Source organism: Ambystoma mexicanum, chromosome 6q, assembly GCF_040938575.1.
Source record: "Ambystoma mexicanum isolate Mex_15411 chromosome 6q, UKY_AmexF1_1, whole genome shotgun sequence".
Taxonomy (NCBI): Eukaryota; Metazoa; Chordata; class Amphibia; order Caudata; family Ambystomatidae; genus Ambystoma; species Ambystoma mexicanum.
Window position 1 is genome coordinate 828,540,872 of NC_090937.1, and position 24,848 is coordinate 828,565,719.

Sequence of the window (24,848 nt, forward strand, 5' to 3'; positions counted from 1 at the left end):
TACAGAGTGACAAATTGTGAAGCCAGCTTAATAAAACTTACCAAACCACGTTTAATTAATCATATCAAATTGTCATTAAAAACTCTTCAACATAAAGAACTATATTACATGTCCTTGCTACAACTCTTTAAACCATGGGGAAAAGAAGAAGAAATACTAGATAACTATGACTCCTATGAAGACGCTTTCAAAGCAAATGAAAGCACTATCACCGATGTAAACTTTATACAGTACAAAACAATGTTGCACAATGAACAGCAACACGAAGAAGAACTCCAGGGCCAACTAGATAAGGACACTCCTGACAGTAGTCAACCTTCAGTAACAGGAAGCCAAGAACCACTGGGACAGCCACTAATAGCAAATGAGGCAGTATTAGCTATGACAGAAGTAGAAAACACCATGTGTCAGTATGAAGATACAGAAGACTTAAATACACTACACTCAAAACTAAACAATGAGCAGCGTAGCATTTTTCAAGAAGTAAGAAAAGTAATTGCACATGGTGTACAACATGAAATGTACCTGCCAAAATTACAAACCTATACTATTATATGTCAGTGGTGAAGGTGGTTCAGGCAAAACATTCTTAATCAAAATCATCAGCAAGTTCCTTCAACAATTGACAAATAACAAACTGTCAGCTGTTGTAACTGCCCCCACAGGTTTAGCTGCCTACAACATAGGCGGTGTTGCTTTACACTGATTAGAACTCCTGCCAGTAGAACACCAAAACAAATTAGAATATTTAAAACTTTCTACAGAAGCTGCAATGGAACTACGCAGAGTGTTAAAACAAATGAAAATGCTACTAATAGATGAAGTGAGCATGGTCTCCAACCTAATGTTGGCTTTGATTCACCTATGATTACAAGAAGTACTTAAAAAAAACTATGAAGAGCTCTTTGGAGGAAAACACATTATTGTTTTTGGAGATCTTCTTCAATTGACACCAGTGAAAGGTGAACCAATTTTTAAAACCTTAGGACACAAACTCTGACGAACTACTGTTGGCAGCATAGGAAATGTCAACCTTTGGCAACATTTCCAATACAGAGAATTAACAGAAAACATGCGACAGTCTGCAGACCTCACCTACGCCAACATTTTAAAAAGTATTAGAGTTGGTGTACTATCTCAAGAAGCACAAGCATTATTAAAGACTGGGTACATCCATGCACTTTATAGGCATAACTCATGTGCTACTGATGTTACGGAACAATTAACGCACAAAAATGTCAATTGTATGTCCTTAATGCCAACTCTTGCAAGCTGTTCCAAATTCAATGAAACAATGTTGAAAAAAGAAATGCAACCAATAAAAGTTTCCGCAACAGACAAACTGGACGTACATGGTATGACACTACCCATGTGTCAACAAGCCACAAGACTAAATACCTTAAAAAATTCTATCTACAACACAGCTGGTTTGGAAAAAATATTAAAATTATCCTTAAACTGTAGAGTAATGCTTAAACGTAACCTTGACGTGGAGCAAAGACTAGTTAATGGAGCACTGGGTACAGTTGTTGGCTTTCAGACATACCCACGTGACAACAACATTCAGTTTGTCAGTATTCTCTTTGACAAACTTTCAGAAGTAAAAAGGAAAGAGCGCTCAACAGCTCGATTCCTTCTTTTCAAAGACATGTATGTACGCAGAGAACAATTTTCTCTAACTCTAGCATATGCACTCACCATTCATAAATCACAAGGTCTTACCCTAGACAAAGCATTGTTAGATATTGGTAACACAGTCTTTAAAGAAGGCATGAGCTACGTAGCACTATCACGCTTACATACACTTGACGATCTATTTCTAATGAAATTTGATGCAAGTAAAGTTAACACTAATATTCCTTGCATTTTAGAATAAAATAGACTACGTTCACTATACACCCCCATTTAAAAACATATCCTGTTCCACAAAAAAGAAAACATTGTAAAAGAAAAATAGTTCAAACAGAAATGCAACAGGATCTCACTGCAAATCCTCCAAAGAGACAAAAAGAAGCTAATACATCATCAATGACCACAACCAAAGAAGAAACTATTACTCAATGTAACTCAGGTACTTCTTCAAAGAAGCAACAAACACTCCGAAAAAAATGCCTTGGACACAGACCTATCTGGTCCATTCAAATGTTCAAATGTAACTGGTGTAAGTTGCTACGCAAATGTAGCAATGAATATTCTATTTCAATTACCACCAATTGTTGACACCATTTACTTACACAGTACAGACCAATTGTGTTTGCAAATGTTAGTACTTCATAGAAACGCAACAGAAAATCCTGACAACATGTATAGTGTTCATGGAATAAGACAAGAATTGGACTACTGTGCTGGAATGGTTAAATTCACTATAAACTAACAAGAAAATCCACAAGAATGTCTAATGTACTTACTACATGTACTTGAAAACAAAAACATACCTATAAATGACATTTTCCAGATTTCATACATGTGGAAACATACATGCACTCTCTGCAACAATGTGACACAGGAACACATCCCTAATGAGCGCTTCGTGTATGTATCCACACCTAATTGTGAATCTGTTCAATTTCAGCAACTTTTACAAAATGCAAACCATGGTAGATTATGTACTACCTTCAATTCAGATAATCACTCCACCTTACTAATACAAAAACATAGTAAATGCATAATACTAATGCTTCTACGTTACAATGCAGATGGTACCAAAAACAACTGCAAGCTGACTGGATTCACACATGGACAAGTATCACTTGGTAAGAAAACCTTCACAACAATAGGTATAATCTACAACGCAGGAGCCACAACCAATGCAGGTCACTACACTGCATATATTAAAAAGAAATGTGGATCGCTCGATCATTCGGTACCATTACTCTAAAGCATAGATTACCAGCAAATCTTACAAACACTTATTTAATCTTCTTAAAACCAAAATTTAATAACACATCTGTATTTAAACATTAACAAAACTTCAATTAAAAAACTATAAACTGTTTCAATACGCCAACAGGTATCTAACTGCCCCCATATTTTGCAACAACCAAACAGATACATCAATACCACTTAATTATAACAAAAAATAGACAGTTAGAATACGCTAACAGGTATCTAACTGCTCCAGAAATGTACAACAAGCCAACAGAAAGAACATTAGTCAAAAACAAGTGAACACTAAAAACAAACAAACAAATAGACTGTAGCATAACAAAAAGAGGGTTTTTTTGTATCTACCACGCAGGAGCCACAACCAATGCAGGTCACTACACTACATATATTAAAAAGAAATGTGGATGGTTCAAATGTAATGATAGTACCATTACTCTAAAGTAGTTTGGCAGATGCTGAGACTCCATCACCACCTCACTTATGTGCTGAAGCAGAGGGGGCTGTTTTGCCCTGGTCCACATCCAGGAGAGCTTGTTCATGACCTCCAAACAGGCCATTTACTTCTTTTATGGCAAAACGCACACCTCCAATATCCAATCAGTTGAAATTCTTCTAAACACAACTGAAGCTATTTAGTTGCTGTTTTAGCTATCATGTTAAACGGGATGGTATGTTGTGAATATAGCAATAGTTAGGTTGAACGAGAGTTTTGCGATAAGTGTACTGAGACAGGTCTGATTTGGGGCATCTACAACAAAAGATTATTCAAATTAAGTATTTATCAGCTCGTAATACATGGACTCAACACTGCAATTTGTAATAAGGTCTCTCATCTCCAGGAGCGTGATTGGTTTGCAGTGAAATAGACCACTGGTGCAGAGAGAAGTGGATTCAATGTGCTAAACACTTTGAGCAATTGTCATATGATTGTTTTTGTGTGCTATCCCCCCAATAGTGGTACTGTTTCATATTTTGTTCAATCCCCCGCCCCCAAAAAAGCTTGAATTTGATAACAGAACTGGACTTGGGCTTGGATGTTAACAGAAGTGGCAACCAGTTTATCAAGAATATTACACATGTTTAGACAGCTCTCTAGACGAAGTCAATGCTGCACTGATTTATATGCCATACAAAAATGTGTTTGTATTCAGAATAGCTGTTTTCTAAGTAGTTGGGTCTGGTTTCAAGATGACGCAATTAGCATAAGTGGGCATTTTTTGTTCACACTCCATATAGTCTGGGAAATGTAGTTTGCAAAATCGTGCCACTGACATAGAATGTGAGGAGTTACCCGCTCAAGACTTTTGTAACCTGAAAAATGCCATTATGAAGCTCATGAGCCACATGTGTGATCAGGATCCAAACAATGGAAACAGTAGACCAAGAGATGGGCATAATAGAATACACAGATGCAGGTTTCAATCCCCAAAACAAAAGTCTATCAACTCAAAGGAGAAAGGATAGGTTCACATCCAAACTGGAAGATACAGCACCAAAGGGTAAGCCAAGAGCAGGAACAGAAGTTGCCAGGTGTTGAGGTCCAGGAAAATCACCAAAACAGTAGATACAAATGAAACTCGAAAGCAAGTTGGGAAGCAACGTGTCCCTTGGAGTGGCTGATTTTACTTCCACATTGAGTGAGGAGCTGCCATCTTGTGGTGGGCCCATGGCTCAGAGGGCGCTCTGTGTTCTGACATCACACTGTGCATAGCATTACATTAAATTAGGTCTACAAAGAGGAGAGCATCCACCAAGCATATACAGAATGGGACGGGGTTTTGTTGAAACCTGACTCGAGTAATTTGGCTTTCAACTCTCCTCTAAGTGCTAATGCGTCATATGCTCTTTTTACTGGTGTTATTAAGTGACCTTTTACCTGTTTTTATTATGTTATTAATTACTTCTGCCAACTGTTCTTTCTTAGTAATTGTTTTAATTTAAATACATATTGACTACACATAATCAGTTAGATCACAGTCTACTATATTTGGTTCGAACACACGTTTGCACAAAGAGCAATGAATGAAATTCACATTTTCATTTCACAATTGCCCATCCAAAACCAACAAATCGATTTCTTGTTAAAATAGGCACTACAATGCTGGCTGACAACCTCCGACGTGCACTCCCGTGTAAGCATTGCATTAATAAGGAACTGAACTGTAATATGTTCCACTTCAGTAAATAATCAATGATTTCCCCTTGAAGATATGCGTTCTTCCTTACACGATATTGATCTGTCTTAGGGTGCATGACACATGACGGCTACCATTCTCATAAAAGACATTGAATGCATACCTGTCAGGGAGCTCTGGAAGTATGTTCATAACCAACCGAGCATTCACTCTCTGAAGTTCTTGAGAGTACACAACCTTGAAGAAGAAGGATGGAAACGAAATCACAACTACTGTAAGAACAAGTGGCATCTCTGTGTCATGCAATGAAATCCCACTCTATGGACTATATATAGAGTTACCCAATCCACGTGAGAGTTGAAAGTGTGCCATATTGTGATGATCCAGCCAATTAAACTGTTTGCATACGTAATTTGTTTAATCTTTAAAAAAAAATAGTTTGTTGGAAAAATCATGAACTCATTTCATTATACATTGTAAAGAAGAATTGACTATGCAGAGCACACATAGAAATATAGAGCATCATTTGGCTTTCATCTGGTTATCAGTCCTGTATACATAATCAGGCCACTGCACATGATTAACTAAGTGAACACGTAAGACGGTTCCACTTTAAGATGTTTGAATTTATTAGGCCAGATTATTTTGGTTAAAAAAAGCTTTCCTGAATCTCAGTCAGCTTTTCGTTTGAAAAGCCATAAACAGTGCATGCATGGATAGGTTTTGAGATCAGTGTACATGCACATAACACTTGTGCATGACATTAAAACATGTGGCATGTCTAGCCAGAGTGAGAAAAAATAACTTTGCTGAATTGTTTGAACGAAGGATGGGGATTGCATACATTGGGCCTCATTTACAAAAAAGGTACAAAGTCTACGCTAAGAAGTTAGCACCAGCAAGAACATTGTGTGGACGAAATAAACGATGGCAGACCCAATTTATGGAATAAAATGCGCACAGAAACATGCAGCGCAAAGAAAAACGAGTAGCACCCAGACGCTGACAACAACCCCCCATTCAAACAGAACATAGCGTTGTTGGATAACGTTTGTGCCAGACCCATTTCAAACAGTAATCAAGGATTTAGTACCAGAATAAACTTTGCGCCAGACACATGTAAACATGTAATCAAGGGTTACTTACCAGCAAACACCATTGCTCCCACTCCTCTCCTGAAACTGACAAGTCCTCGTACCAGTACCCCCACAAATCTGCACCCCAACCCTCTAACGTAAGGCAGCACCCGCATGTCCACCCTAATACCAGTACCTCCACTAATCTGTCCCCCAACCTCCCTAATGTAAGGAAGCACCCACAGGTCTGCCCTCATCTCAGTACCCCCTCTAATATGCACCCAAATCTCAAAACCTAAGGCAGCACCCACAAGTCCGCACCCATCCCAGTTCCCCCATTAATCGGTGTACAAACCTCTAACCTTCAGTGGCACCCACAAGCCTGCGCTCATCCCAGTACCCCCACTGATCTGTGTCCCAACTCCTTAACATAAAGTAGCACCCAGACGTCCGCCCTCGCCCAAGCACCCCTGCACCCCAACCTCCTAACGTAAGGCAGCACCCACAAGTTCTGCCCTTTTCCCAGTACCCCCACCAATCTGTTCCCTAACTCCCTAATATAAGGCCGCCCCCACAAGTCTGCCTTCGTCCCAGTACCCCACTAATCTGCACCCCAACCACCTAACATAAGGCAGCAACCATAAGTCTGCGCTTGTCCCAGTAGCCCCCTAATTTGTGCCCCAACCCCTTAACGCAAGGCAGCACCCACAAGTCTGCCCTCGGCCCAGTCCAATATGGAGCACTTACCAACCTCAACTCCCCTCACCTGTGTCTATCATGAAGTACACCAGCCAGACATCCTCCTCCAACATGATCACTTGGAAGCAGTTCTGTTGAATCCAGAACAGTCACCATTTGCCAGGGCTACCTATCTGTTGGATCACTCAGCTGCCCAACAACAAACAATCATACTGTCACTGGAGCTACACTTTGGTCCTTTCATATAAAGGTGACATAGTCGATATGTCATGACTGTAGGCAAGTGATAAAGAGTGGGGCTGCGTCCCTTCTCGCCATTCCCAATGGCAATAGGCCATACTTGTTTACAAAAAGTGAGAACTTCCACATGGACAAGGAGTGCCCAAGGGACAACTAAACATCAGTGGCACTGGAAAGGCGCTATAAACTGAACCCCAAGAAGTGAATGGGCAGAGGTGAATGAGCTGCCACCAGATACTCCAGATACTCCAAACATCTCCACATTGTGGAACATCTGGCAAGACATAGGACGAAATGGGTACCAATCCCCAATGAGAGACCCAAAACACCATCATAAAACATCTCAGTCATCACCAAATGCACCCCCACCGTTAGACACACAATCAAAACGTACTCAACCAACAATGAGACATCAACATCAAACATACAGTGCCCCTGCACAAGGAATGGCATCAGACAACAATCCCTTGCTACCCCCAGACTTGTGATGGTGCCTCCCCTACATGCCATCCATTACTTGCCTCCTCAACATAAACATCTCCTGTTGCCTGGCAATGAATTTGCAGCAAAGGTACCCCTACTAACTGGATGACAGTCTGCTTCAGGGAAGTACACCATCTGCACTGGCATCAAGTGCTGGTGTTCCTCCACAGCATTATTCCCTGTATGTTCCTGGCTCTGTGACTGTTAGGCAAGATTGTATGCATTACCCTTTGGGTGCACTACAACAACCCTGACCTCCTGGCAATAGGAACCCAACCTTTGGTATAAGTCTTTACTACACAGGTTGGTAGTGTGGTTGAGGAGCCAGGCTTATCTCAAGAGGGGTCAATGTGAGCTGTAGGGGAGTTACACAGAGATTCACAGTGGCAAGTATCCAAATAAACTCTTTCACACAAGGTTTCTTGATTAAACAATTATTAATTTATTTAACAGTCAGTTGTAGTAAGCCTTCTTTAGAAGGGAGCAATGTTAAGCAACACACAAATATACTTAACAAAATACACACTCTTAGTTTTATAAATTAGCATATACCCATTTGGGATGACTCGCAGACACTACCTACACCCTCAGGTGACTTCAATTGCTGGGGTGCTGTGGACATTAATATAACAAGCATTCACACAATGATTCTTAAGCAGGTAAGTACTTACAATAACCCCCCAATGATAAGTCTGTTAACCCTTTCCTGTAAGGAAGGCAAAAACACTTAAATAGAGGAGAATAGAGTCATTCAGGGAGCCAGGCCAGCCAATGTTTAAGTTAGCAAACATCAAGGTGAACTGAAGCACTTCTTGCAGGTAAGTAGAAAGTCTTTCACAATGTTTTAAAGTCTTGGTAGAATAGAAGAAATGTAAAGTAGGGCCACAACAAATAAGCTGTTAGCAACTCTACAAAGGCAGCCAAGCAAGTCTACAACAAGGACAAGTGGCTACACAACAAGAGGTAAGTTCTCTTAGACTGTAAAGTACCTTTAGGTTGAAGAAAAACTGCAGCAGATGACTTCTGTGTTCCTGTGCAGCTCTTCAGATCCTGCTGTTCCTGGGCCTCAGTCGTGTGGACAAGAGCGAAGACATCTGGGGACTCCTGCACTGCAATGGGACAGTCACCGCTCACAACCGGCAATCTTCAAACAAGTGACACTTTGGTGTTTCAGCTCCTTGCGTCTACCCCAAAATAGCAACACCACGGTTCCGGGCTGTCGAGATGAGCTTTCCTTGCATCTGGGGTCCGGCACTCTGTTGAGGGGGCTCAGGCTCAGTCAGTCCTGCTTCCTGTGAGTCCAGAGGATCTTCCTAGAGCTCTAGGCCAGCTTAAAAGCAATGCACACAAACTGGTGTTTCTCTCCCTGGCTATGTGGTTCCAGCAGCGATGGCAGTGGAAACTCAACCAGCTCAGAGAGGGTGTCCAGGTGGCTTACGTTGTAGTTGATTGGTCCCACCAACTCAAAGGGAGAAGTTGTCCTTGCAGGGGCTTCTCTGTCGATACGAATTTGGAGTTTCAGCACAGCAACCGGCTTTCACTGGGCAAACAAATGGTCCAGGAGTAGCAGGCGTCCTCTTCAAGTTCTTCTTTGGATTCCTTCATCCAGTGGATGACTCTGCCTTCCAAGCCAAAACACCTTTGGGGTAATTCATGGAATAAATGTGCGCTGAATTTTGTGGCACAAGCGTGAAAAAGCCAGCACATGCGTGCGATTCATCGAAGGACCTGCGCGTGTTTTTCCCGGGATGTGCGCAAAATCTGCGCTTACCTTACACGTCACTGCGGCTTTCCAAGCGTGTGCGCGACAGGAACGGGGAAAGGGAACAACTTCTCGTGCACACACCTAAAAAGGGGGCGAAACATGGGGAATGGGGAACAACACGTGAAAATGTATGCGTAACGTGGGAAGTACCTCTGGGAAACGCACGCAACACCCACACGCTAGTGAACAACATGTAGTCATGGAATCAAATAGGGAAAACCCATGCACATCAAAACACACACACACGCACAAATACATCCGCCGTACGAAAGCAGACGGAAGCGCCCCCACGTAGCATGAAAGTGTGCGCAAACAACAAACAAGCATCTACAGCTACGATGAATGTCCCGTGCCTTGCAGCAGTGATCGTGGGATACCACAGGAGGAGCAGAATAGCCAGGCCCCGCACCAGCCTGTTTGGGATGCCTGATGACCAGGTCTATGGCAGGTATAGGTTTCCACCTCATATCATCCTAGAGCTGGTCAGGGAGTGGGAGGATGAACTCACATCACCCACCCTGTGCTCCCAAGCATTGTGCCCCTTGGAGAAGGTGCTCAATGTACTGCATTTCTTGGCCACTGAGTCATTTCAGCGGACAACTGCCATAGTGGTGGGTGTCTCACAGCCCACACGGTCATGCTGCCTACACCAGGTGTTGGCAATCATCACTGCATGCCCCTCAGTCCGCAGGCACATGTACATGCCCAGACACCTGCAGAAAGGCAGGCCGTGATCCTGGACTTCTACAGGGTGGCACACTTCCCCAACGTGCTTGGTGCCATAGATTGCACCATATGGCACTACGTCCACCTAGGACCACTGAACACATCTGTGGAAACCGCAAGCACTGGCATTCCAAAACGTGCAGGTGGTATGCGATGCCAAGGAAATCATCACCTCTGTCTATGAAAACTATCCTGGGTCCACCCACGATAGCTTCATATTCAGAATGTCCGCCCTGAGCTGGGCCCTGGAAGCTGGGAAGCATGGTGACACATGGCTCCTAGGTGAGTACAAATGCCTGTGCACATGATGATGCCAATACGGAACCCCACCACACCACCCCAGGTAAGATACAACGCAGCCCATACTGCAACCATACTGCAACCAGGGCCATAGTGGAGTGCACATTCGGAGTGCTCAAGTCACGTTTCCCCTCGCTTGACCGCTCTGGTGGACAGCTACTATATGCACCCCCAGTAGTGTGCAAGAACACTGTGGCAGTATGTGTCCTGCACAACGTTGCAACACAGCATGGCGTACCGATGGTGCCCCCACATCCCCAACCACACACACGGCCGCTGCGCATGGGAGGGGAAAGGGAATGTGGCAAGGCTGCCCGTACCCAGCTTGTGGCCACATTTTTCACCTAAACTCCAACTCCTGTGAAGTGCACACAGGCCTGGCAGATACCAGGTCACAATCGATGATGAGAAAGGGACAGTTAACTGTCACAACCTTACCAACCTGAGAATGCTTCCATGGAAGTGCCACATTGTGTGCATCCCTAGCTAATTAAACACAACCAATCCCATGTGACCAAAGGGAACACATTCAAGGTGCTTCCCCCTCATTGCTAAAAAGGGCATGAAAGTACTGGTATGCCACCCAAACCCTCCCAACACCCTTGAACCCCGTCTGCCACACCATACCATGGTATGCAATGGCAAAACATCAAACCATATGCACAACACATGACACAATAGTCATGAAGAGCCACGTGAGAATTACACCTGACATGGAATCTGAAGAAATGACTGACCAAAACTTTACACTATGAAACCGGTGGCACAAATGCATGCCACCAATGGTGCAAGCAACAAAAGTCAGAATACCTATTGCCATGCACATTGGACAATTGAAAATTGACATTTCAAACACTGCTCACTGGACAGCACAGTGAGTGCGCATTGCTTTGGGGAAACCCCTTGAGCATCATTTGAAAAAAAAGCATTCAACCAAATAGTACCCTGTCATGCATGTACACGATCAATGACTCAAAAGTAAACATGGATTGTCGGGACACTGCATGCCCGAGAAGGCAATCTGGGTGCACTTGTGTGCATGGTGTCAATGTAGTTGGGGGGAGGGGGTTGCCTAAGTGTATTTGTCAGTAGGAACATGCATCGAATACATGCATGTGAAATGAAGTGAGTCCCAGTGTCCTGTACACAGCACATGTGAACATTGCACTCAAGGACCCCCCTGTGTGTTAAATCACACCCATCCCCTGACACCTCAAAATGAAGCACAACATAGCATCAGCCATTGTCCAGCAGAACATATCATGTACAGAGTACCCCACATCGACAATGTCAGACAGTGACCCATCACTGAATCATAGAAATTCATAATACGACCTACACACAAAGTTCATCAACGCTCATCAATGAGGGAGGTAACAAGGGAGAAGAACTTTACATTCCTACATGTCCTTCAAACAGTCCACAATGTGAAAATGAACTATCAAATCTAAGTAGATATTACAAGTGCCTGGAACAATAAGGGAGAGCCTAGGGAGGGAATGTTCGAAAACAAAACTAGCATCAATATTGCTATGCCTGATGGCAATAGTTGCAGTGCAGGAGTCACATAAGGAGGGGAGTGAGGAAAGAGGAGGGAAGAGATGAGGAGAGTAACAAAACAAGTGACAAACTGTGGTAGGTCGACAAAGAGTCAAGATAGTGCTGGGGAGAGGAAGAAGAAACACAGAAGGGTATATGGGGAAACAGGCGACCTGTAATCAGTGGTGGAGGGACTAATGATGAAATTAAGTGGCAAAATAATACTAAAAAAGGTGAAGGTGGGGGGCGGATGGACGGAGACAGAAGGGCAAATGTCTGCAAAGAACAAGCGGCTATGTATCACCATGCTGGATGGCAATTGGGGTAGTAGTGGAAAATGACAGACAGAGGACAAGGAGGAGGGTAAATGGTGGTGGAGAGGGAGAGAGAGGAGAGAAGGGAGGAGGAGGCCAAGGTCAAAATGCATAAAGGGGGAGATGGGGAAAGAAAGCACACACAGGGGCAGAGGGAAACCAAACGGCGCAGAAGGGTAGGGGATGTGATGATGAAGGGTGGAAACAGAGGGAGACTGGCAAGGACAGGCGAGCCAGGGGGGCAATCAAGTGACCCAGAAGGCTGGTGGACAGGGCTAGACAGGGCCTCCATTGTGGGATGTTGGTAGTGGTGGCAGGCTCCAGCATCCTGGTTGGCCGGAATGTCACAAGGGCCAAGTGCAATGAATGGAAGGGGGGAGAAGGTCCAGGACACAAACATGACAATCAAATCAAGAGCATTACGGTCATACCTCAAACGGCATCAAAACACTAGCCAGGGCTGCAAGATGGCCAAAATGGTGCAAACAAGGAATGGGTGGTCATTGAAATGCATGGTGACATGGGTAACTCAGCGTGCAGCCTTCATGTGGCATATCAAAATCTCTGTGGTGAAAGTGTCCCAATTCAATATTGTCAGCACATGGACCCCTCCCACCATCGGTCTGTCGTACACAGCCAAAGGGTGCATGGTACCACTTACAGCAGGAAGTGCATGAACATAGACAGTCAATACATAATAACTATCATAAGCAACATGATGAAATGCACAGTCAACATAATATTCACCAAAGTGAAGTGCAGATATACATTGGAGAAGCCATCCGGAATACCCACTAGGGGTGTACACACAAGTAGGACTGCAGGCTGGCCTCAGATGTGACGGAAGCCCAATGCCCATGTGTGATATGCTGTTACACCGAGCAATCCTTGCGAGCCCATGGAAAGGGGAAGCAGGAGTAGCATATGTGTTAGGACAACAAGCAAAACACATGCACAAGACAAGCCTGAATGGGCCCAGCTGGAACACATAGTGGATGCCTTCCAATACCACAAAGCACCACACTGTCACATGTATGCACAATAGACAAAAGAAAATGCAATAAAGAAAAAATCAGCAGAACATAAAAATCAATTCAACAATTTTTTTTGTAGAAATAAATTTATAATCATGAACATAATAAAAAAAATAAAAATAATGTTTCAAAAAGGCAAGAAAAAAACATAAAAAACAAGAAAAATAAATGAAAAACGTTTTTGAAATCAAAGAAATAATAAACCAACTTACCCCCAAAAAAGCAGGACAAACTAGTTATTTGCAGGCAAAAAAAACAATACTACTGGAAAAAAACAATTGTTACAGGAAAAAAAATGTCCATATATGACCCATGGGTGGGGGGGCATGCAGGAGGGGGAGGTACAGGGTGCATGGCAACACCCACATGTGTATATGTTGAGATAAAAAAAAAACTCACTGGGCTCAGCGCCTGCACAGCCCGACATATGTGGAAATCAGAAGGTGGACGTGGCTCAGTTGACTCACCAGGTCCTGCATGGCAATGAGACAGGTCAGCATGCATTACCTCACGTGTCACACGTGCTTCCTCCTGCAATGATTGACATGTGAGACAGAGTTCTGCCTGCATGGCCTCACATGACAAACGGAGCGACTCCCGGCTTGCATGGAGTTCAGCTGAGATGGTTCTTTCAAGCTGCACCATCCTGTCTTCTGTCCACCTACTCTCGTCCATAATGAGTGCAGCCAGAGTAGATCGGAGGGATTGGTGTTCCACCCTCAGGGCTTCATGGTGTGCCTCTGCTTGAGCATTAAGTGCTTGACGCAGAGCCACCATTTCAGCCTGGCGCGCCCTGTCAGACGCCACCATGCCCAGCCTGAGTGAGCGGCACGTGGACTGCGTAGCCCGCTGCTGGAGCACAATTTGCCTTACAGAGTGGAGGATGGAATGGGCCACACTTTCCATACCTTGAGCAATTATCTCAACTGCTACCCCCTGTTTCTGTGCTATGGCAATCCTGGAAATCTCCCACTCAGTGGACCCCGGTGGCACACGGCCAACGCGTTGCTGGACACCACACCTGCTAGGCCCAAGGAGCCGTGGTCCTTGCTCGGTTTGTGCCGCACGCGGCTGCAGGACTGCATCCCTCCGTCGACCTGATGCCCCAGGAACATGGCCAACTGGTGTTGAGTGTGACCGTGCACCCATAACCATCACAGGCGGACATTCCAACCTTGACTGGACCCCTACTGCAGGTGTCGCAGACAGAAGATCATCCAACACAGGATCACTTACTGGTGATGACATATCATGATGCAGATCCGGCTCAACATAGTGTCAGAGGATACATCAGACCCAGACTCAGAGTCAGCTCTGGACACGAAGGCATGGAACACCTGTGGGTTCTCGTGGGCTTCCACTCCACGACCACCACTGGTACCTGGTTGGTCATGTGAACTGATCACCGTGTATGGGATGACATCTTCATCGTCTGCCACCAGTGCGTCATCACCTCCAACATAAATAAACAAAACAAGGACACTCATGTCAATAGCACATACCACACACATACAGTTCACAACATTGACAGCCAAATACTGAAACAGCTATGTCACAGGCAACTCAAATCCAAACATACATCCAGTGGCATTGCAATGCAAGGGTATCCCAAAAGCAGAAAAATATGTATGCAAATATTAGGGAAACACATGCCTTGCATGTTGCACATCACCTGCATCACACACAACCTCTAGCAGGCACATATCCAATGCCGAAATGAGAGATGGCAACAAAGAGATGGCACCTAGCATAAGCATGTGTGAACACACAAATAGCCACAGCTAGAAATCTAACCAAACACACCATGATACATGTAACATGCATGTTCATGTGCAGCACTCAACTACCATCAACTATGCACAGTACATGTGTCACAGGAGGCACCTACGCCAGTGCCTTTCCATACAGTGAAAGGATGGACATGGGTACATACATGTCAGGTCAACATCACACAGCAGCATTGTGTTTGCATGTTGAAGGGCTTAACTTGGCACAGGAGTGGGTGTGTTTGGTGCAGTGCATGTGTAGCCCCTCAACTTACAACATCAACACGTACGTAGTGATGACAATCTCCAAACATGACGGCAGTGTAATGGCAATTGCAGCCATCATGTGCAAATGGCATGCACCATGTAGCATGGTTTCCGTGAAACACCCAGCCTCTTGGCAATAGCAGGGATGCACTGCATGGCAATGACATGATCCACACAGAACTGTGCATTGCCAGAAAGTGTAGGCATGCCTCTATTGCATTTCGTCTTTCAAATGTCACTACAGCCAATGAGAAGTGGACATGATGGAGGACAGACGAGGAACCATAAATAGTGCGCCCATGCATGTAGAAGACAACACCCGTTGAAAAGAGGCAGTGGGCCTGTAACAGGGGGAGCTATGTGCATAATACAGATGTGGACAGCCTGAAGTTGTGCGCAATGACACACAGACCTACAGTGAGCATGACATGGCTGTCCAAATGGGATGACACTTGGATCATTCTGGGCACATACTACAATGAGCAGGTGGTCAAGGACACCTAGGGGCATACATGGAATGCACATGAAACATGGTTGTGCACACATGTGCATAGGGACCCACTGCCATCAACACAGTCAGAGTGAGACACACTGCAGCAAGGACAAAGGATGTAAATTACATGATGTGACATCAAGATTGCACTCGTATACAAGTGGCTCAGAGCGCAAACAAGCTAAGGGAGTGGGACAAGGGAGAAAAGGAATTTGAAACAACTATCATACTGGGCACAGTGACATTGAGAACATGCAACTGCATGGAGAAGGGATAAAGGGCTGAAGTCCCTGGAAGGGGGAGAAGGGGAATGTGCCAAACAGAGGAGACCAAAGAAGGAAAATGAAGTACAATGATAGAATAGGCATTCAAAAGGTGGCAGTGCAGCCAGCAAGTGGCAAGTTCAAGACAATTTGTATAGGGCAAATCTGATGAGCACAGATGAACAGTGGGGGACTGTATGGGTACACGCACAGCACCCATTGCAATTGGAGGCATGGAGGCAGTGCAGCAGGGAGGCAGGGTGAGCAGGTACCTGAGCCCGAAGGACAGAGTGTGTGCAGGGGCACAGTGTCGACAGAGGAAACTGTTCAGCTGGGGAGAAGAGGGGCTAATGCAGGAGCAAATAGGAAGGTCTTGAGTTGCTACTGTAAGCAGAGATGTTTCTCCTCAGGTTTCAACATGACCAGTTGGCTGTTCCAAAGGGAGTACCCAGCCATACACACAGATCTGCCCCCAGCTAATCCATTCAATTTACAACTGACCTGGAGGGAGTGTGAGGTGGAGGAGAAAAGGACTCAAGAGGGGGGAAATTTGCAGAGGGATTGTTGCAGCTATTTCGCACCTAGTCCCAAAAAATCATTGTGCACAATGCAGAGGGTCTGAAGTATCATCCTTGCATCTACTGGTAGGCAATGAAAGGATTAGAGAGCTGTAAAGGTAGGATCCAAGGGCATGAGTCAAGGACAAGTCTTGCAGTCCTTTACTGGCTTAGTGGTAGAGGGTGGATTGTGGAGGCAGGTGGAATATTTGAAGAGCCTGTCACAGTACTCCAACCTTGAGTAAAACCTAGCATGAGAGACTGTGAGCATGTAGTTGAACGATAGGAATGCCACAGTACCCATGAGGATTTGAAGAAGTTAATCTATCTCAAGATACGTCAGAAATATGTGTGGAAAAGGAATGTGTTGAGTCAAAGGTGACCCAGAGGTTGTTGGCCTTGCAGGTGGAGGTAAGAGAAGGGCCAAGTAGGGCTGGCCAGAGATTGAGGGGAAAGGATGGTGAAGGTGTACCGATGAGGAGGATGTCAGTCTTGCTGGCATTTAGACAGAGATTGTTTGCAGTACACCAATTGCAAATGGCAATGAGGCTATCAGAAATAAGGGAGGGAAAGAGTTGCCCAAGGGCAGCCTGGAAATTAGTTGGTTGTCATAAGCATAGCACTGGAAGTGGTAGCAGAAAATGAAAATGCAGTAGGCGAGAGCTGCCAGGTGCTGTTTGTATAGTCAGGCTGAGAGGTCAGATCCCTGGTGCACACCACAGGTATAGAGGGTGATTGAAGAAAGGAAGGAGCCAAGATGTAGCTTGGAGGGACACACATTCCAAACACACACGTCATTGAGTTAAACGCATCAATACTCACCAGATGATGCATCATAATCCTTCCTCTCTCCCACTCCATGGATTTGTTCTTCCGGGATGAACTCTGAAGCGATCGCCTCATACTGAGTGAGTTCATCCTCCTCTGGTGGTGGCCCATCACCAGTCACCAGAGACATGGAATAATTGGAGGCACGCTTTTGTTTTGCACTGTGTCAGAGGTCATTCCAACGCTTGTAGCAGTCCTGAGCCGTGCGCACCTGGAATCCATGGCTGTCACACCATCTGCAACATTCTGCCAGTAGACCCAACACTGGTGATGGGTTGTATGGCACAGTGGTCCCACAAGCATATTGCGCTGGTGTTCCGACACGTAGTCAACATGGAAGTCCAGTTCCTGATAGCAGAAAGGCTATTTCCTTGACAGGCCGGAGCTGTGTCTGGCATCCCAGCCTCTTGTGCAGAAGTGCGCTTCCTCCTTTTGGCCGGAGGTACTGACCCTGAGTGGGCAATGTGGCCTTGATCAGTGGGGGCAGTGGCACTGGTGGACTGGACCAAGGCAGTGGGTGTTGGTATGAGGACAGAAGGTCTGGCTTGGGTCTGACTCACTGCCAGGGTGGTGTTGGCTGCATCAGCACATGCAGTTACCACCACCCGGCTGCTTGGAACAGCAGATGTCATAACTGCCTCAGATACGTGTGCCACAGTCGCAGCTGCAGTGGACACACGTGACCCAAACACCAGACAAAATGGAAATCATCCTGGGAGTCCTTGTCACGCATCGCAACATGTGCTGCCTGACCCAGAGCCCAGGTGGAGGTGCCCACCGCTGCACCTGCAGCTACCACGACCGGTGGTCCGGTGACAGCAGATGTAAATTGCTGTTGGGTGATATGTGTGCTAGGTTGTGATGCAACATCTGCATCATCAGGAGCCAAAGGGGGTGTTGGCATGTCTGCACCAGCACGTGGCTGGGCATCCTGCCCCAGAGGGGCACCCCTGCCTCATCCCCACCTTTAGCCAACCTGGCCACCCTGGACTCCCTGTCCTCCCTGGTCCAAGCGCCCACGTGCCTGACCAAGCCCAGCCCTGAGTGGATGCCCAGCTTTGCCCCCCTTAGCCTTTGGTGGCCTCCCAACCATGGCACCAATGGAAAATGGGCTATGGGAGGTTCACTCAACAATTGCTCTGGGCAACTGGCTAGAAGGGGGCAGGGTACTTGATGGAATAGGTACCCCAGTGCGCCTGCAAGGCTGTCTGTGACCCCTGGGGAAAAATGACGGGCCACGCAATGCTCAGTCACCTCCAAAAAAGAAAAAAAATAATAAAAAAATAAAAAATGACAAAATATAAGAACAAGAAATTGAAATTAAAAAATAATATGTGCACGCGACCCCGGTAGCCCACATGCGTGGATTTTACCTCCAGCAGTACGGTGTGGCACCAAGGGACACAAAAAACACATATGCGTGGAACACATGGGCTACTATGACCTTGAAAACGGTACGCGATGCACAGGAGGAACCACAGTGGGAAAAATAGCATATGCAACACACCGCCTGACTTGTGTGAAAAAAAAATAAACACGCGCTTGTACGTGTGGGCAACACCCCGCCAAAAGAAGAGGTACGGACTACAGACGCTGTGAAGTAATTGTGTGTAATTCTAGTAGAGTAAACACACGTGTCGGTCTCCACAAACAGCACGTACAGTGGACTTCTGGCCCGCAATCACCTTTAACCCGTGCTGAAGGCAACATCTGCACGCATAATGTCACTTACACGCTTAGGCCCTTTCCTCGAATTACACACATTCACACACGGACATGATTTTTTTGCACGTGCGGATGCACCCGTGCTGACAGAAATGCCCACGCGTGTTAGGTCACATACGTGCTTAAGCGCTAAGGGCCTTTCCTCGGAATTCACGCAAATGTGCTGTTTTTCACGTGACAAATCACTCCTTATCAAGCTGGCCACGCGACAACACACAGAAGACCACGCTCCTGCCCAGAAGGCCAAAATTATTGCCCCCCAGAGTCCCGTGCAGCCTCCCACGAGCCATCTGCTGCTGCCTGACTGCTGCCACCGTGCCCTGCCATTTGGTGCCTGCACATCTGCCATCTGCAGGGGTCCAGTTGCTGTGACCACCCCTGCTGGAACAGAAGACTCCCGACTGGTGTTCCATCACTCCACAGCCCAGCCCCAGGACCCAGTTGCCCAACCACACCCCCAAGCAGAGAGGCAGAGCGCTGCCAGCTTCAAAGCCAATGAAGTTGGCGTCCTGGTGGAGCAAGCCCTGGGGCATTATGATGCCCTCTTCGCACCATCACGTGCAGACAAGGAAGGACGGAGGGGGATCTGGACGGATATAGTGGGTGCCATCAACGCAGTGGGGGTGGCACCCCACGACATCAAACACGTCCAGAAGCGTTGGGAGGAATATAAGACCAGGACCCTCAAGAAGGCCCGGCACATCTTAGATGCCGGGTCCTACTTACCACCCAGCAGAGGAGGGTCCTGGAGCACATTCGCCCAGTGCTTCACCACCAGATACTCAGATTGCAGTCGCGTCTGGAGTCGAGCGGTAATTGCCCATGCATTCCTGTTTAAAACAGTGCATGTTGCAGTGTGGTGGTAGTTAGCTACTTGGCTGTATGTGTGACATGGGTCATATATGGATGTGTGTGTGCAGGGACATGATGGTGCTGCATGTGAGTGCATTCAGGTGTGACCCACATGGATAGTGTATGTGTCACAATGCATCATGCAGAGCAGCATGCCAAATGTACGCGTGTATGCATGCCTGTGTCTGTACTTGGACATGTCTGGGCTATGAGAGATGGGTGCTGCTGTCATGGACATGCATGGTGTACATGTCCTTGAGTCTGAGTAGTGTGTGAGTGACTGGTAAACACCATGGATGCATGACACAAGTCTGTGATGTGTTCATCCACTGATACAGCCTAGTCATCCTTGTATCCACTGTGTCTTGGGGTATACAGGGCCAGATGCATGACCCTACGGTGATATGTGTGCATGTGATCAGCATGTCCCATGATGCATGAGAGTTTCAGCCCACCATTGGATGTTTCTACGGTGCCTTGGACATGGATGCACATGTACTTTGCATGTGCCATGCCTGTTCCTGCATGTGTGTTGCCTGCACTGACCCATGTGTTGTGGAGGGACATGATGGAAGTGGCATTTGACAGTGCCACTCATATGCTATTGCTTTGTGTCTAGGGGACTATTGTACAGTACCCTGATACTTGTGTTCTCCCTTTACACAGCGGCGAGTGAAGAAGAGGATGCTGCGTCTGCCACTACGGCTGCAGTGGAAGGGGCGGGTGAGCCCCTACAGGTGCTTGCAACTGCGGAAGACGGTGCACAGCCATCCAGGTTGGTGGTGTATATGGAGGAGGAGGAGGCCACTACAGAGCCGCACATGGGACATGGTGGGGGTGGTACCACTGGTGCAGGTGGTATAGTCCAGGTGCAGAGGCAGCACAGGTTGCTGCAGAGGGGCCTGTGCATGCCACTGTCCCTGACACTGTGACTGCATCACCATGCACCAGCAGGGATGCCCCATCCCAGGCCCGTCTGCAGGTAGGGGGGGAGGTCCACGTCATCTAGCACTGCTCTACCTGCGAACGTGGGGACCCGTGACTGGATTGAGTCCATCCTGATTGGTGTCGCATTGTGCACACGTGACATTCATGATGATGTGTGTGCTTCCTGGGGAGACCATGCATGTCATCACGAAGAGCTGTGTGCCAACGTGTCCCAGTTGGGAGGGACCATGGTCGGGGGTTTCCTCCATGTGTCGGCATGTCTTGCGGCCCTCTCCTCCTCTGTGCACACTATACGCCAGTCGATCTCTGTGCCGAATTCCGGCCCAGATGCCACCAGGATCCCCTGTGGACCTGCCCCAACCAACGCAGCCAACCTGGTGGAGATCCCATCCCGACCACAGTCGGGAGTCGGAGGTCCAGCAGGGGTGGCCACCCCACCAACTGGACCCCAGCAGATGGAGGATATGCCGGCATCATCAGGCAGGGCACGTGCACGACGGCGCTGGGGGATTCCATCAGCCCAGAGGCCGTTGTGGTGGCAGAGGCAGTTGCGTCAGAGGCAGCAGCAGGCTCAGCGTGGGAGGCATCATGGCTCGGGGACATCAAAACCCCAGGGGCATGCATCGGCCGAGGGGCAGGAGGACCCTGGACTGGGTGTGTCTTCCGTGTGGCAGCAGTTGGGCCGGCAAATAGATGCCGAGTGGCGGTGGGTGGAGAGGGCATGGCTCACTATGGTCAGGGCGGAGAATTCCATTCGCAGGGCATTGAGGCCGGCTGAGTGCCTTGAGGCAACTCGCAGGGAGTTGGAGGAAGCCATGGATGCATCCCTGCGAGATCTCCAGGCCAGGGAAGAGGGCCGCCTTCGGAACATCGATGTGGAGTTCGATGATGCCCTGGCCCGGAACATCAAGAAGTGAGCCGTAGGACTTGCCCGCCGCCTTTGTACATAGTTCTTTAGGGTTAGGTTTCCTTTGTTTTATATTTTTATTTGGAGTTCATGGACATTGCTCCAATTTCTGTAAATAGTTTTTTATTCCTAGGACTTTTTTGTAGGTTTCCTTTTGTTTGTGGATCATGCACTCTTTGGACTTCCATTGTATATAGTTCTGCACTTGTACATACTTTTTTTCTTTGGACAGCCCATGGATCAATGTTTTTTTTAAAAAATGTATTTACTTTATATGGACATTGGCAATGGACCACTTTTCTTTTTTCTTGTTGTGGATTTTTGATTTGCATTGTATTTTATTTTATTATTCTTTTCTTTCATTATTTCTTACTTTGCAAATTTGAATTTTCATTGTTATTTCATTACGTTTTTGAATACATTTCATATACCTTCATTATTGGTGTTGTGCACTCTCATTGGTTTAGTGCATGTCTCTATGAGCATTGCCTCAGTCATGTGTTGCCACTGTGTGGCTCTGTTGTACATTTATGGATGGCCATGATGGTTCTTTTAAGACTCTCATGGCATGGGTAATTTGGGAGTGGGTGCAGTGGATGGTTGCGTGCTTGTACTGGAGGGCAGGGGGGATTTGGGTTGGCATTTGGGACATGGGTCTGTTTTGCTAGGACATATTGTTTGGTGGGCCATGTGTCGGGGCCTGCTGTAAGGTGCCCATCCCTGGGGGTGGGGTGGGGGACATGTGTCAGGGCCTGCTGGCAGGTGTCCGTCACTGGGGGTGGGGTGGGGTGGATAACATGTGTTGGGGCCTGCTGGCAGGTGCCCGTCAAAGGGGGTGGGGGACATGTGTCAGTGCCTGCTGGCAGGTGCCCGTCACTGGGGTTGGGGTGGGGGACATGTGTCAGGGCCTGCTGGCAGGTGCCCGTCAATGGGGGTGGGGTGGGGCACATGTGTCAGGGCTACCCTGTGCATGGTGCCATGTGGCCTGCCTGAGGGGCATGGTGTGGGGTGATGGGCTGCCTGCGGGGCATGGCCAGGGGTGTGTGGTGGTCCCCTGTGGTGTGGGCTGACTGCGGGGCATGGGGAGAGGGGCACATCTGGGAGGGCTCACACTGCCAAATAGCGTATAAAACACCCTGCGCACCCCTCAGAATACACATACCCCGCTCGTGCTAGCGAAATGGTGTGTAAAACTCCCTGCGCACCCCTCGGAATACGCATACCCCGCACGCGCCAGCAAAAATGCGTGTAAAACTCCCCGTGCACCCCTCGGAATACGCATACCCTGCTCGCACCAGCACACATTTTTGCTGGCACAAGTGGGGTACGCATATTCCGAGGGGTGTGCTGGGAGTTTTACACGCAATTTTGCTAGCGCGAGTGGGTTACGCGTATTCAGTGAGGAAAGGGTAATATAAATATGTTACATGCGAATCTAGAGAAAGGGGACACCAAGTAACGCCTCCCACACCCAATTGTAAGATAGTGTGTGCTGGGTCTAGAATGTTACAAATGAAAGTAAAGTCAATTTCACTTTACTGCTCTGGGAAACTGTAGTTTATTCCATAGAAGGTATTTAAACCTTTGGGAAATCTGAAAGACTCACCGTGTCACTGCACTGAAGGTGCTGTTTGACACAATGTAAAAGATGATGCCTATGGAGTTTGTCAGACTCCACAAGCAAAAGAAACACAGTGTACAAAATCACATTAAAATACATTGGAGAGTGGGAAAAAGGTTCTCACTCTCTCAACGTTAAAAAAAATGAAGTCCTCTAAATCCAGCAAAGTTGCTGAGGGTCTCAAAAGTAGGGGAAATTAGCACATTTCTGAGAATCATCCCTAACAGTGACCACCTTATCTGCCACAGTACAGACTTCCACCTCCACCAGGGGCCCAGGCACATCCAGACTGGCCGATGGTGGGATAGGGGAACAGGAGGCCATGGTGGTAGCTGGCGTGGAGGCCTCAATTGAAATTGACTGAGGCACAGAGCGCAGGAGGATGATGGGACAATTGCATTGTCCTGTCCAAAATGGGCACCGGAGAACAGTGCAGCTGCCAGTTGGGACAAGAGGAACCCCATTTTCCTGTGATGCTCTACAAGTAGCTCATGAGATGCTTGCACAGCATCACGCTTAGACGCAGCAACCTCAAGCCACCTATCTGCAGCAGATGACCCTGGTAGTAGAGTCTGTGCTGCCACCTCCACTGTGGATTGCCCAGCTTCCTGTCTCAGGGCCAGGTGTGCAGCCTGCACATCCCCTCAGTTCCCCACCTGACAATGTGGGCAGGGTTGCAAAAACCTCCTCCTCCATCAACTCAGATGCCTCTCATGATATCTCCATGATATCTCCATGCATCAGGGCCACTGTGTTCTCCAGAGGAGCAGTCTCCTCATTGTGAAGAGCTCCCCCAGGCACATCACCTTCTGTTGAGGAGGACCCACCCGGGTGTGCACAGGGAATGTGCCTGAGCCTGGAGGCCTTGTCCCTGCCATGCAGTTCCACAGAAACGCCATGCACTCTTGGTACACTGCTGCAACTGTGGAAAAGGTAACAAAGGAAATGGGTATCAATCATCTGTACCAATGCATGTGTACTCCCATCAATTCTATCATGAGCATGGTGCCTGCATTAATCAACAAGCAAATGTCTCACTCATACAGGCCCATGTTCTAAGAAAATCATGGAATCCAGACTCACAGGTGAAAGCAAAACTAGAAATCACAATGATGAGACGTGCACATGTGAACATAGCACATCGATGTGTGGCCACAGAAACATGACAATGACTCATTTCACATCACCATCCGAATGAAGCAGTGACCCAATTGTATCCTGTATGCATGGACAAAGAATGGCCACCTGGCCACCTGTGTGTGTAGCAACATATAAACATATACATCAAGCCACACCCAGCAATTTGCACCCCTGACAGTCTAACATGAAAGCATGCAACACCTAAATGCATCCATTGCTGAGGACTAAGCAGCAAAGCTCTTGCTCCCAACACGAACATATGCCATGATGACATACCATATATG